This window comes from Sus scrofa, chromosome 11 (genome assembly GCF_054392235.1).
Source record: "Sus scrofa isolate SSC_HxYL_T2T_F1_AM1 chromosome 11, Sscrofa_HxYL_maternal_Yorkshire_Landrace_v2.0, whole genome shotgun sequence".
NCBI classification, from domain to species: Eukaryota; Metazoa; Chordata; class Mammalia; order Artiodactyla; family Suidae; genus Sus; species Sus scrofa.
This window is the reverse complement of record NC_139393.1, coordinates 81805141-81820772: the sequence shown is the minus strand read 5'-3', so window position 1 is coordinate 81820772 and position 15632 is coordinate 81805141. Positions and strand designations below refer to the sequence as shown.

Below are 15632 nucleotides of genomic sequence, written 5' to 3'. Positions count from 1 at the left end.
CCAGCTCCATTTTTCTTTCTCAGAATGGCTTTGGCTACTTGAGGTCTTTTGTGTTTCCATGCAAATTTAAAAACTTTTCATTCCAGTTCTGTGAAAAATGCCATTGGTAATTTAATAGGGATTGCATTGTAGATTGCCTTGGGTAGTATAGTTATTTTGACAATATTGATTCTTCTAATCCAACAGCATGGTACATCTTCTGTTTGTGTCATCTTCAGTTTCCTTTATCAGTGTCTTAGAGTTTTCTAGCAATCCCACTTCTGGGCATATATCCAGAGAAAACCATAATTCAAAAAAGATACATGCATCCCAGTGTTCACTGCAGCACTATTTACAATAGCCAAGATAGGGAAGCAACCTAAATATCCATCAACAGAGGAATGGATAAAGATGATGTGGTACATGTATTCAGTGAAATATTATTCAATCATAAATAGAATGATATAATGCCATTTGAAGCAACATGAATAGACCTAGCAATTATCATACTAAATGAAGTAAGTCAGGCAGAGAAAGACAAACATGAGTTCAATCATATATGGAATTGAATAAAAATGATACAAAAGAACTTATTCACAAGACAGGAACATATTCAAAGATTTCAAAACCAAATTTATGTTTACCAAAGGGGAAACACTGAGGGGAAGGATAAATTTGGAGGTTGACATTAAAATATACACACTACTATATATAAAATAGCTAAGTTTCAAGGGCCTTTTTATAGCACAGGGGAATCCACTCAATACTGTGTAATAACCTACATGGGAAAAGAATCTGAAAAGGTATGGATACATGTATATGTAGGACTGATTTGCTCCCCTATACACCTGAAGCTAACACAAATTGTAAATCAACTATACTTCAATACAATTTTAAATAATAGCAGTAATACTTTACACACTCTTTTGAGCCATCAACAAAGTTGAGACTACAGGAACCCTAAGATGAAAAATATTAAGCAGAATACTAAGGAATAAATCCATGGAAAACAAGCCATAAGGAATGACCAGCCACTAAAGAAATCCCCAGCCTTAAGAATGTCTTTCTTCTCATTTGGGCTATACCTTTAGTTCTCCCTGTAGTCTTTTGTCTTGGCCAAATATCTTAATAAGGGTGGATGTATTAATTAGAGAGGGTAGTCAGTTCCTCTTCCATCTCAAAGTTGACTTATTAAATTTTATTGATTTCACCTACTGAATTTCTGTCATTTCAGCATTTTCTCCTCCTAATTGCTGTTCCACAGATCCTTGAAGTGTCAGAAAAACTAATCTTCTCTAATATTAATGCTCTCTGTAAAACTACCTGTTGTAAAAAATGGTGACACAATAAAATATGTGAGAGAAATTTTATAGAATTCTCTGGTTTGGGCAAAGACAGAATAATTTCTGGGTAGAGTATTAACTAGAAGTGTTTCCTAATTGAAGTATTTTATTCTAAGTTTGTGGGAACAGTTTTCTGCATCCCTCCCAACTTTAACAATCTCTTTCTCCCACTGCAGTATCTGGGGTTAAAAGAGATCTTTAATGTAATTTGTTGTTTATTCACTCTTTTTTTTTTTCAAAAAAATATTTATTTTGCAAATACTCTACATCAGACACGTCTCTGGTCTAGAGTTAGAGTAGTGAACAAAACAAACAAAAAAATCTCTGCTTCAATAGAACTATGTGACTAGAGGCAATAAAATGAAAAGTAGATATGTAACATGTTAGATAATCCTACATGCTAAGGAATATAAATGAATATAAAGTACCAGGTTGGGGGTTGAGATAGAACAGCTCAAGGAATGAGAAAAAATAAGAAGAAGGATGTCAAGGTTGACATCACGCCAGTCGGCTTAAGGAATTGGAGGAATAGAGTCCACTTACCTGAAAGGGGTTGGGTTGGGAGTGGGGTCACATGTCAGGAAATATCAGGGGCCTAGTATCTATTTTCAGTGTGAGAGTCAAGTGGGAATTCAGGAAGTTAGTTGGACACTTGTGTCTAGAGAGAAAAGTCTAGATTAGATATGAACCTGGGAAACAATCTCTGGATGATGGGTAAAGCCATAAGAGTCCCCAGGGATTGCAGAGGAAGAAGGAAGGTACCAGTTCTGAGCTTTCTAGGCATCAGGGAGATGGAGGAGCCTGGGGAGGGGCAGCTGGGAAGACAGGAGGAAACCCAGACAAGGTGGCCTCTTTAAAACCAAGAAAAGAAAACATCTCAAAGCAGAGTATCATTTCCATCAAATGCTCCTGAGGGAAAACCAACACAAGGACCCAAACGGCCAAGGAATTTGCAACGTGGAGGCCACTGATGACTTAGGGGTGGATGGTAGTGAGAAGAGACCAAACTGCAGTGAACTAGGGAAGAAAGGGAAGAAAGAAATGGTTTCTTAGGTACTAGGAGTTTTTCTCCAAAGCTTGCTTTATTGAGTGGATTGGCAATAAGAACTTCTTTCTTTTTTTTTAAGCAAAGCAATAAATGGGTTGTTTTCTTATAAAAATGTCTGAAAGACACAGGGGGATACTGTTGAGCTGAGGTGTTACTTGAGCAGCTTGGCAAACACCGTCTAGTTTACAGCAATCCTGGTGGCAAAGTTCCTTCCATAGATGTTCCAAATCAGCACTCGAGTTGGCTTTTCATCCAGAAATCTACAGGCATTTTTTTCCTTGAAAATTGTAGGCTAGAGTATGATTACTAAGAAATCCTGGAAAGCTGGCATTTCTTTTTTTCGGAATAATCTCCTAAAAGCTTCTTCTTGTGTATAAGTACCAAAATACCAAAGTCTACATCATTTTTCTTGTAGTTTTCATAGCCCTTCATGCAAAATATTTCTCAGCCTAGAAGCAACTCAAATTTTCACTTTGTAAAAATAAAAACTATATCAACCGCAAGTACTAGAGAGAAAAGAGTCAGAAGACATATTTTAAAGTTGTAGATACTGGGCTCAGTTATTAGTTTTTGTGCCAGAAGGAACATAATCTACCGTGGACTCTATACAGAGAGATAGAAGGACACATCTTTGTCATGTCAGATAATTAAAGGGATCAGATGGCAGTAAAAAATATTAATGAAATCTCTGAAATCATGGTCACCACTTGGCTTTCTAATAATAACTCCTTCTCTTTCCAATGAATAAGAAGCACATGGGCGCCTGCCAGAGTGAACTGCAATCAATTTCTGTCTACTAGAAAGGTTCTTTTGCATGGAAGGGAAGATGAAAACATGAGCTTTACAGGAGAATTTTGAGGCATTTAAGAAATCATAGCTCTGATGCCGGTTAACTCCTGAAATGCCAACCAGTGTTGTCAGAAGCTGTGCATCAATCTGAAACGGGGTCTTCTAGTCAATCATCCTTTGAAATCCACGTGGGCAACACCTTTGTACTTGGATTCTTATCCATCAGCTCAAGGGTGATCAAGGAGCCCCAATTCAACATTGAGTTTCTGAAGTCTAATATTTACCAAATGTGCAGCCTTGATCCCTTGCAATCCTCTTTACAAGTTAGAAAACGGAGGCCATTGGCTTTCTCAAAGGCTCATGGTGACCTGCGATTACAACTGATCCACATCCCTGACTGTCCACTCTCCATGGCTGCCATTGCTTTTATAATTCGACAAAGCTGGAGTGAGTTCTAAACCTCTTAAAGTTAAATCAGTCAGCTAATTTACCTCTGTAGCACTTGCCTTAATTTGGAGAAAATCATTTTGAAAAGGCTTTAATGGAAGTTACCTGGTGGCTCAGTGGGTTAAGGATCCAGCATTGGCACTGCTGTAGCTCAGGTCACTGCTGTGATGCAGGTTCTATCCCCAGCCCAGGATCTTCTGTATGCTGTGGGTGCGGACAAAAAAAAAAAAAAAAAAAAAAAAAAAGACATTTAAGGAAAAAAATTAAATCTCATAATTAATGAACAGTGATCATCTCAAATTTGCAGCATTGCAGCATTTTTATTTAAAACTACAAAAAAATGACCTCAGACTTATTTACATGTTCAGGTATCATAGAAATTTTAACATTGTCAGAGACTACACATTTTTTCCCATTAAGGTGGCAATTTGCTTAACTGAAAAGATTATATATACTTCAGGACAAAACAAATAGGCTATGATCTAACATTTTATGACTCAATGTAGGTTTTCCAAACTTAGCAAATCTACCCATGGGATATGCTCAGGCTGAAAAGCTATTGATTTTTACCTTCACGTCATGCCTAACTGAGTGTCCTGTATTCCATCTGGCATCCTAGAGCAGCACCACCAAGCACACAAGACACATGACCAGAGTTTACATGACTCCTTTTGGAATGAAGAAAGGAAAAACCTTCCTCCAAGGCAGCCCTACTGCTTTTAAAACAGGAGACAAAACTGTTTCCAAGTGGAACCCAGAAGCAGAGCGCTGGTTCTCCAACGTGGGTTGGGACACTGGACACCCAGACTCTTAGGTCCGGTCCTAACCACTGAGTCAGAAACTCTGAGGGAGGGGCGCCAGCAATTGGTCTTTCAACACAGATTCCAATACCCATGCAAGTTTGAGATCCACTGACAAGGGGGCTGTTTTACTTGCATTCACATCTAAAGCCCACTGGAGAACGCTTATAAACTTAAGAACCTAGCTTTTCAAAGTCATTGGTTTTGTTTTCACTTTTTCCTATAGCTATGGAGCATTCAATCCTCTTAATTAAACAGTGAGTGTGGATATGGGTTTGGGAGACAGGTAAAGAGAGGGTCAGGTTTTGACCTGTTATTTTGTACAGCCCTTCATCCAAGGGCTGACCCAAGATAATTTCCTCAGCACCAAGATTATTTACTGATACAGCCTAAAGCCATCTGATCAAATCAGCTCCATTGTAAGGTCAGTGCTGCAGATAACGGGGCCACCTTATCTAAACAACGCTCTGTAACAGTGTCTAAGTAATATCAAGGGATGAACATTTTGAAGCTGCTGAGTGAGATGCTAGCTATTATGCTTTTGCTTGTCACACAGAAGTCTGGATCAAGATGTAAACAAAGAGACAATGCGACAAAGAACTTCTAAAGCTTCGAATTATCTGTGAACCACGGTCTTAAGAGCATTTTTGTTTGGGGCGAGTTTGAATGGACGCCATCTTGTCTTAATTACATTAATACGGAGTTGCATATTAATGTAATTAGTATGGGCTCAGTATATGTATTTCATGCATCTTAATGACACTAAATTAGAATATCCCCTGATAAAAAGTTATTAATCACCTAGCCGAGATCCACAGTTTTCTATATATTCTTATTTACTCTAAATGTTGGCATGGTCTAAGGTTTTGGACCAAATAAGCATTGCTTTATTTGGTTTTTAAATAAAGAAGTAAATATCAATTAGCTTTTATGCTCTTAACCTTGGTCCTTTATTCCCTTTTGTGTTCTCGCTCGTAGGTTCTACGTAAAAAATAAGTACTGTTTATGTAGAATGCAGTTGTCACCCTTTCCAATATAACATTACATCTTCATTTAAGTCTGATCAAATATTTCATTAAATATTTACAATTTTAAAGAGGCATAATACAAAGAGGGCAAATAAACACAGATGTGTATGACTGTATTTATAATACTTATGAGTAAATATATATATTACACAGATATCACATCTGTCAACATTTAAACAAGATTATAATCATCTAGATGATGCTGTAGTTTTTCCCTCAGTATATGCAATGGCCATATAGATTTGTCAGTAAACACACTGGCTGCCAACCCAGAAAGTCTCAAGAAAAATGTATGGGGGGAGGGGGCCTTGCTAGTTATCCTGATGACAAACACTCAGAGGGATTATAACTTAAGGATATTCACCCACCATGAAAACTTTACTAAACCCAAAGATGACAAAGCATTACCCATCCCAATTTGAATCAATAGCCAATTTTCAGTACAAACTTGAACAAAGCCTGTCGGGCATGGCGTTCATCTTTGACAAGCAGGGAAGGGCATGAATTAGAAAATGGTCCGTTCTCCCAGAATTTGTAAATTTCTCCAGGACAAACTGAGTCCTAACTAAGCCTCTGCAAGTCTTATACGACCCAGGGTCTTTGAAAATGTGGATACTTGGAGTTCCTGTCGTGGCTCTGCAGTTAACAAATCTGCCTAGCATCCATGAGGACACAGGTTCAATCCCTGGCCCTGCTCGGTGGGTTAAGGATCTGGCATTGCTGTGAGCTGTGGTGTAGGTGGCAGACGTGGCTCTGATGCTGCATTGCTGTGGCTGTGATTAGGCCGGCAGCTGTAGCTCTGATTAGACCCCTAGCCTGGGAGCTTCCATGTGCCTCAGGTGTGGCCCTAAAAAGCAAAAAAAAAAAAAAAAAAAAAAAAGTGGATAGTCAATGAAAACTTGGCTCATAGGACAGGTGACCAAGAAACTGACGGTCAATCACAGAGGCTTAAAACAGGCTAACCAGGCACTGATGTATTTGCATTAAGAGGTATTTCAGTTCATCTCATTGTGAAATTTGAAAGTTTGAAAAACAGAACAGTGGCTACTGTGCATAAACTTATTATCTTCACTCAAAAAGAAAAGAAAAAAGGAAAAAAACCTTCCCTTTAGTTATACACTGATGTTAGCTTAAAATAATGCAGAAAGTAATAAACTATTTGTTCGAAAATACAATTCCCTAATTCTGTCATTCTGCTAGGCAGCAACAGTTATGACAAATAATTATCTTTGTGCTACTCAAGCATGAAGAGCCCAACAGTGTTTTGAAATCTTATTTCAGCTCACCTCACAGAGAAATCTCTAAATTCTCTCGATTATGAATACATTACTCTGTCTTCTAAAGCAAAGGAGGAGAAAGTATTCTAGAAGGTTCAAGGCATATTTATTTCTTAAAACTCATTTCTTTGGTCCCAAAGATTTCATGACAAATCACAAACTCATTAATATTTTTTATGACCCGACAAGTTCAAGATATGCTTTTGTAGGTAACATCAAAGCAAAGGAACTTGCTTTATTTTATTAAATAAATGCTCCAATATTTGCAAAAATTTATTAGACCTAGAAATGCTTCCACTGAAGAAATAAAACTACCATAAAACTAGAAGAGTCATAAAAAATGGAATCATTGCAGTATTAATCCTGATATTTGATTCATGTATAAGAAGTTCCTCAGTTGAAATGTTCAGATGGTGTAATGGCTATTTCTTGCTAAATTAAACTGAAAAGCATACCATGCATTTCTTTAATGATATAGGGTTTCTGTAGGTTTTCTTGTAGCCCTGTTTTGGTAACCAGTGTTCACAGTCTACTGAGATTGTTGGATTAAAAATGTTCACATGGTAAGTTCTTCTAAGTATTTTGAATACTTATGGATAAGTATTTTGATGGTGAGTCATTTTATTTTTAAGAAAGAATAGTCTGAATTATGAAAAACTAAGCAAAAAAGTGAACCTTGAATCGTAAAATGTGGCATGCAATGCTGTGAAATTAAGATGTAAAGCAGCTCATCACAGGCTTTCAAAGAAATGGGAAGGAAAAATGTTTTCAAAAGCTCCAAGTTTACTCTTTTTTTTTTTTTTTTTTTTTTTTTTGTCTTTTTGCCATTTCTTGGGCCGCTCCCTCGGCATATGGAGGTTCCCAGGCTAGGGGTTGAATCGGAGCCATAGCCGCTGGCCTATGCCAGAGCCACAGCAAAGTGGGATCCGAGCCACGTCTGCTACCCACACCACAGCTCACGGCAACGCCGGATTGTCAACCCACTGAGCAAGGCCAGGGATGGAACCCTCAACCTCATGGTTCCTAGTCGGATTCATTAACCACTGAGCCATGACGGGAACTCCCCAAGTTTACTCTTCTTAAAGCACATATGCCAGAGTATGGAGGAAGAGATGCATGTCCAGGAGGAACGGCATTTTCTGGGAAGAGGAGGAAGTCCAGGCCTGGGAGACAGGGGCCTGAGCACCCCCACACCCCAATTCTCCTGCTGAACCCAATGTACACGCCTGAGAACTCCGCTTAATTCATTCAACCTGCTTCCAAGCGGTCGCTGTGGAGACGCAAACGTCCCAGGCATGGCAAGGACTGGGAAGAAGAGGAAAACAGCTCGTGGCTCCTGCACCCCATTATGGATCATAAGCAAATACCTACAATACCGGCCGTAAGTGCCAGAAGAGATGAACTCAGGGCCCAGGGAATTCGAGAAAGGAGGGCGGAGAATCTGGATGGAGAGAGAAGCCTGGGCATGAAAAAGGCAGCAAGAGAACTGGGTTCTACAGTGAGATTTTGGGAAGGAGAACTTAGATTGAGCAAGGATAGGGAGGGTTTGGGCGCTGACCTAGCACATAGGGCAACAGAGGAAAAGGGAAGAAGAATCTAGGGAAAGTCATTTGGGGTCTTAGTGTGGGTGATGATAAAAACCAATTTGAACAGAGGTGAACTGATACTGACATGATTTAAGGAGGGAAAAAAAATCCATAAATGGCAGTATTTATTATTGCAACCTACTTTTTCTCATTAAGAAATTCACCTGTGTTAGATACTTTGTATTGAGACAAAGGGCCTCCACATATTTTAGTTAGAGCTCTGATTTTAGGGTAACCTGGCTATTGGGGGTTCAATTGTACTTACTTTATGTCCAAGAGGACATAAAATTTTTCATTACAGATAATCATCTCTGAAATTTTTAATCATCACAAATGTCACCCTGAATAAAAATTTATAAGTAAAATAAATGTTAAGTGATCTCAATTATATATATATATATATATATATATATATATATATACATAATTTATGTAATGATAGTGGCTGAATATTTAGATAATTAGGACAGTGGCAAGTGAGGAAATAGTTCTAAAAGAACTCTACACTATCATGCAATAAATGTAAGGGAGGCGTTATTATATTCACTACTTTTTTTTGCACCCACAGCATGTGGAAGTTCCCGAGCCAGGGATCGAACCCGTGCCTTAGCAGTGACAATGCCAGATCCTTAACCTGCTGAGCCACTAGGGAACCTCCTATCAATACAATTTTTAAGGAAGAAGCTATTTGAATGTATATTGGATCTATTTCTGCCCCATTTCCAATCTCTTTTCCTATAATACATGATGAAAAAAGAAAGTAGTTTCTTGAGAAAGGAAAGAAATTAGATCTTTAGCTCTGAATAAAAGAAAAAAATCTTTTAATGCTTCCACACTCCAGGTGTGGTCTGTGGCTCATCAGCATTGTCAATACCTGGGAATATTATCAATGCAGAATCTCAGTCCAGACTCCAGGTCGAGCGCATTTTAACAAGGTGATTCCTATACTTGAGAAGTATGAGTTTGATGGTACAGGTGACTTATAATACCAAGAGCTCAGAGCAGGGGGAAATGGACTAGAACTGGAATCAGATTTGCTTTGTCACCTGATCTTCAGCTTTTCCATGTGAAAAATGGATTCTAGTTAAGACTGCAGATACAACCTGCAAAGACAGCTAACTCTTTATAGATGAATGGCAGCTGGCTATTGCCCACCCTGTCACTCTGTAAGCTCCTGATAGAAGGGTGAAATACTGGGTAAATTTGTTATTTACAGATGAGTCCGGCGTCAATGATCTTTTCCCTGATACACCCCATCAGTACCCCCCATCCTGATTCTTCTGCCAGCTCCCCGTCCCCTTGGGTGACGAGCCTGCTCTCACATGTCACCATCCCACTGAGGCTCTTTCTAGCCCTTCTTTTAACCCTACAGCCTCTCTCTTCTCCTCCTGCACCATCTTCCTACGTAATGGCATCCATCCCATCTTCAATTTCCAGCTGTATGCTGACTCTCTATTTATTTCTTCAGCCACTGATTCTCTCTTGGTCTTTGAGCATCCTATTGTAAAGTTCCCTTTAGACGGTTCTTCTTAGATGTGCTACAGAGATCTCAAACTCCAGGGTAAATGAGCGCATTCCTTCCATGTCTCAGTTAGTGGAATCACCACAAAGCTGATCCCCAAACTGGAGAACACAGAGCCAGCATCACTTCCTCTGCTACTCAGAAGCCCAGTGGGGTACATTTAAGTCTTCCCAACTTTGGGGAACTTCAGCCCAACAACTTACCCCATTTCCACTGGCACTGCTTAAGTTCAGGGACTCATATTACCTGCCCCAGGCTACACTAGCAATCCCCTCATTTATCTTCTTGTCCCCAGCCTTTTTCTCCCTCTGGTCGGCTATCCATCTCTCCTTGGTATTAATGTACTATCCATATAAAATAGAGCTGAGATAACATCACCTGCTTCTACAAAAATGGCTTTCCCAATTTCCCTCTTACAGATTAAACATGAAACTCCCACCATGGCACTCAATGGCTTTTTACACATGAAGTCTAATGCATCTTTCCAGCCAATGCTCTAACAGCACAAGGTAGCACACCACGCATGATTTTGCTATAAATGTAAATTTCAATGCCTTCTCAGAGGTGGCTTTTTTTTGGGGGGGGACTGTCTGCAGAATTCTTATTTATCCTTTACTTCTCGGTGAAGGCGAAGTTCATTGGTATTTTTCATAACTCTGGACTGACATTCAAGATCAGAGACAAAGAAGCAGCATTGATGGTGGGGAGACGGAGGACCCTAGAGGTTTACCTTGCTGACGGTCTTTGTAGAACATACACATACCCACACTACCATAAAGTAAAAGGGGAGAGTAGGAACCCGTGTGCACATGTGTGTATGTGTGTGTGTAAAGGGAAGGAACTTGTAAAAAACGTCCCAGGAAGCAGTGAAATCTTACAAGGTGGAGAAGGTAAAAGAGGAAAACACTGAAATGAAAGCTCATAAGAGCAGTCTATATAATTTAGGGAGTGCTTAAAATATGATGTTGACACATGATGAAATCGATAAAAGTAAATTTAATAATGTAAGTAGGAATGGTATAATGCAAGTATGAATAAGCTATTTCTAAAAATTGGATGTAAGAGTCTCTTAGCTTACTCCACAAATATATCAAATATCTACATTCAATATCTACATTCTAGACACATCTAGAAATGACAAGAGCCATGGACGTAAAAGGTAGCCACAGACACAGGCTGGCAGTGGTGCCACAACCCCCTTGAAGTTCTCTCCCCTCTGGTTACCCCAGCACATCCTCATCACACATGCGTCGGGACACGTGCACAGAAATCCATACTCTGTAAGCACCACAGGACTGTGCCACTTTGGAACAATCGAAATGGCTTCGTAAGAAGCAAATGAGGCAAGATGGTTCATTTTCTGTCTCTGAGAGCCTAGCAGCCACATCAGCAAAAGGACAACAATAAACACAGACCGTCGACGATGATGAGGCTTCGGAGTCTGACCCCTAGAGCCCTATCATGACGGAGCTTGCTGGTTGATGAGAGCGTGTGGTATGGTTTCTATGTACTGGGACCATGTAGTTAAGGCTTTTAGTGAAGTGTCCTATCCTAAAGAGATTCAGCTAGGAGTGCAATGTGAGTTTGGGCTGTAGCATAAAAATGACTGTAGCACCTAAGCTATTAGACTTAGGCATTAATGATCTACTTGGAGGAACAGAGAATCTGACCATCAAATGTTGAGATATATTTAGAAGCTACTGCAAGATTACGTTGACTGCCGGAAAGGACTGCTGCTTCCGATTCCGCACATGCCCCATTAGGCAGAATTCTTAATACTTACTCTATAAAATACAGATATAAAATGAAAAATCACCACATCAGTGGGGAATGTGATATTACAAAATGATGGGAGTAAATTCGAGCCTGAATGACCAGAGAAATCGGAAGTACATGTCATTGGAATGTGAAGGTAAAATCGGTGAGACATCAAGGAAATCCAATATCTAGCAGAAAGATCCAGGAAGAGTTATGACTGACCTCAAGCTAAGTCATCAATGAAGTGAATGTTACAAAAAAAGTCAGAGGTGACACTTTCCAGATGGCAGTGTGAGGAGCTCCATGGACAATTTTCCTAGTTCAATAACTGTAACTGGGGGAAATTACTAAACACACACACACACACACACACACACACACACACACAACCAGCCCCCTGGAACCTGTCCTAATGAACTACAGTAAAAAAAGGAAAAACCTTTATTGAAGAATGTCAACTAAATCTCAGTAAGAGCACCAGGAGTCTGTGGCATTTGAGCCAAGCCCACTCCCTCCCCAGTTCTGCTCATCGTAATGGAAGTGCCCCTGCAGGTGAGCGCCAACCTGAATGCAGACCTCCCTGTGTCCCCGCGACCCAGTCTCGGGTTATGGAAGCTTCCTGGGGAGGGGGCAGGCTGCAAAGACGTACACATGGCCCAGACGTCGAGGAATAGATGCTCGGCATCACTAGCCATTGCGGACATGCAGATCGAAGCCACACTGAAACACCACCTCACACACACCAGAACGACCAGAATCAAAGAGACAGACACTGGCAAGATGTGGAGAAAGTGGCGAGGCCATCCCAGCAACAGCTTGGTAGTTTGTCCAAATGCGAAACGTAGCACTCCGCATCAGGAAGCAGTTCCACTCTTAGGTATTTATCCAAGAGAAATGAAAACATGTGTCCACACAAAAAGCTGTGCACACACTCAGAGCCCTGTTGTCCATCATAGCCAAAAAGTGGAAAGAATGTCTCTCAGTCGGTGGATGAGTACGTAAATGGGGTAAATCCATACATTATTAGGCAATAAAAAGGAACAGAGCGCTAAAACATGTTCACTCAAGTCATTCTATGGATGACCTTTGAAAGCATTATGGTAAGTGAAAGGAGCCAGTCACGTGTTTTATATGATCAGTGTATGTGAAATATCCAGAATGGGCCAATTTCAATAAAGCTTAGAAAACCAGCATGAAAGAGGCATTTATTCTTGGGAGTCAACATAAATCACCCCATGAGTTACATCACTGGGGGCTAGACCTGGGTTCGAGTCTTGCTTTCGTCATGATTTGCTGAGGGACCACAATGAGTGTGTCCGTGTGTTTGTTCATCTGTAAATTATAGGACCAATGACTGCATCTCAAGACAGCCATAAAGAGTATGCGTAACAGTGGCTACAAACTGAAAAGCAAGGACAAAATACTGCTTAGTAAATTGCAGTTGTTAAGGACATTAATTTTCAAATTAATCAGTGGTTACTTCCCACAGTCTGTAATTTTATTTTATTTCATTTTATTTTATTTTATTTTATTTGGCTGTGCCTGTGGCATGTGGAAGTTCCCACATCAGGGATCAAACCTGAGCACAGCAGTCAGCCGAGTTGCAACAGTGACAATGCCAGATCCTCAACCCACTGGGCCACCAGGGAACTCCTTAAATCTCTCTTCTACTTTTTTTAATTTAAAAATAACAGCAACATTCTCCCAAACTGAATCAGCTAAGCCTTCTAATGACCCTGACTTGGGGAAAAGCAGGTATTCTAAATCTCACTGCACTCTCCAGGGTCCAGCCGTGGCCAGTACCCTGTTGGCTGCTCCCCACATTCTCCTTGACCCCTGAGTTAGGACCGCACAGTTTCCCAGCATTCCCCATTTCCTTTCTCCTCAACCACCCCAGCAGCTCCTTTTCCTGCAGATGCAAAGATAGCTCTGCAAAGCTAGAGCTAGTTATGTCTAGACTGACATAAGTGCTAGTTGCATCTAAAGGCATTTTAATCTGTCTCCCTCAGCAAAGCACTGGATCCCTGAGAACAGAGAGGATGTTTTCTGACACCATGTAACTTCTTCTAGGACAGACCTTTGTCGGGGAAGGATTATTGCTGCCCAGTTGGCTGGTTTCTGGGACTAGGCAAAGTGAGCAATGCCGCTGGTGGACTCTGGCCAGGTGTACATTGATGGACAGCGCCTGCAGAAACAGAAGCGTCTCCCGGGACCCACTCCAGACCAGTGCAACGTTGTTCTAATGATGTTATGTATCTGCACATCTTCAACTTCTGCCTTTTACTTCACAGGGATTTTTACAAAAATATAAGCTCTATATTTTTTCTTTGGCTAAATTTGTGACATGTGGAAATTCCTGGGCCAGGGATTGAATCTGAGCCACAGCAGTGACCCGAGCCACAGTTGATCTTTAACCCACTGAGCCACCAGGGAACTCCTAGGCCCTATGTTTTTTGTTGTTGTTGTCTTATCCTTTCCTTGTTCCCAAGAGCATGTTAACTTACAAAGATATGTACAATAGAACAGGAAGAAAGTTAACGAAGATAGGTAATAAAAACAATCTCAAGGTAACATGACAAGTTGAAAAGCAAAATGGGATCCATCGAGAGTAGAGTTAGGTTGCAAAGAGATGTTGGAAAATTCCTCTCCACCCTGCTGGAGACAGATTGCAAACCTAGACTGAGGGGTTCCAGCAGTCAGAAGGATGGGAGGGAACGCTCAGATGCAGGAGTTACTGTGCACCTGAGTTATAAACAAAGCAGTCGCTTTAAAAACAAAAAACAAAAAACAAAACCCCACAACTCTTCCCAGTACTAAAACACAAGACATTGCTCCTGTGGGTTTATGTGATGAACACAATTCTATGAGTAACAATAAATGTAAGGGCTGCACCCTCTCAAATCTGGTCCTCTCCTCAATCCATTTGAGAAATAGACCAGCACGTGACAATATAGGTGCTGGTCTAGAAGAGAAAACAGCATGTTCATATTTACAATCTTCAATAAGTCCTTCATCTCTTCTGCAACGCACCTTACACTCTATGATCTCTGAAGGAAAGACATCTTTCATGCAGAAATAAATGCAATCGACTTACATCTTCCATGTGCTGCATCCTTGCATTGCCCTATTCATTATAGCAAAAAGTGATTTTTAAAGCACTTAATCTTAATTTTGGCTTCCCTTAAAAACATATTGTCTAGCCATAGATGTGATTTTGAAAATATCTTCTGTTGAAAGAAAGACGGTATCGATTTTTTTTGTTGTTCCTTTAACATACAAAGATCTTTATGAGGGATACCATCAAGTTACTTTGACCTCATGCTTGCCTTTCTGGATTCACAGCAGTACCGTAATAAAGGAATTCAGGGAGCAGGTTCTAAATTAATTGGCAGTTTGAACTTTGAATGATCATTGCTTTGTGCCTGTTTGGGAAACATGATGGCTGGATTTAGAGATGGATAAAGACAAACTGCCTGGCTCTGACAAACCATTCTTCTGAGAAAATTGAGCTGTTCTTTTTCCAAAGGGGTAATGATACGTAATCCATGGAGATGTAAAAAACTCTATAAAGGCCTCTTTACTGAGCGCTCTGGTCAGCCAGTTAAAGAAAGTGAGCAGGGTTCTTAATGGAAGGTAAACGGTGGCCCTATAGGGTTTTAGCTGTCATACTCATCTCAGAAAGCATCCCTATGAGACCGGAGTTACAAAGCCTGTCAAGGCAGACTGCCCACTCCGTCAGTGAATACCTGGAGCTTAGCGCCCCAGCCCTGCACATGCAAAATGTTTAAAATATTTGGACGAAAGCTTTTCCCTGCACACATTAGTCTAGGCTTACTCAGTGAACCCGATGTGAGATAATCCAAAACAATTCAGGTTCAACAAAGGTTGGGAAAATATTGTAGTAGACATAAAGCTTTGATGGAGAGCTTCTTTGATCTAAAGATTATAAAATACACAGTTTCTAATCTGACAAATTTGGAGCTGCAAAGCACAATATCTAAACATTCCTCTTTTGTCATAACAGTTTAATCCCTTAAGAATGTGATTTAAACCAC

The 15632-nt window shown here is 40.2% G+C and overlaps 1 long non-coding RNA gene across 11 annotated transcripts in view; it reads right to left on the bottom strand.

Annotated features, from left to right (window-relative positions):
• LOC110255853 (uncharacterized) overlaps positions 1 to 15632 on the bottom strand; it is a 386752-nt gene that overhangs the window by 56458 nt on the left and 314662 nt on the right. For 9 of the 11 annotated variants that reach the window (XR_014819917.1, XR_014819914.1, XR_014819912.1 and 6 more), the window contains one exon: positions 3712 to 3810. The exons of 1 other annotated variant lie outside the window; for it this stretch is intronic. This is a non-coding gene — a long non-coding RNA (uncharacterized LOC110255853). Of the gene's footprint in view, positions 1 to 591; positions 3811 to 15632 lie in introns of those variants that run through there. One more of the 11 variants, XR_014819918.1, reaches the window with a different exon arrangement.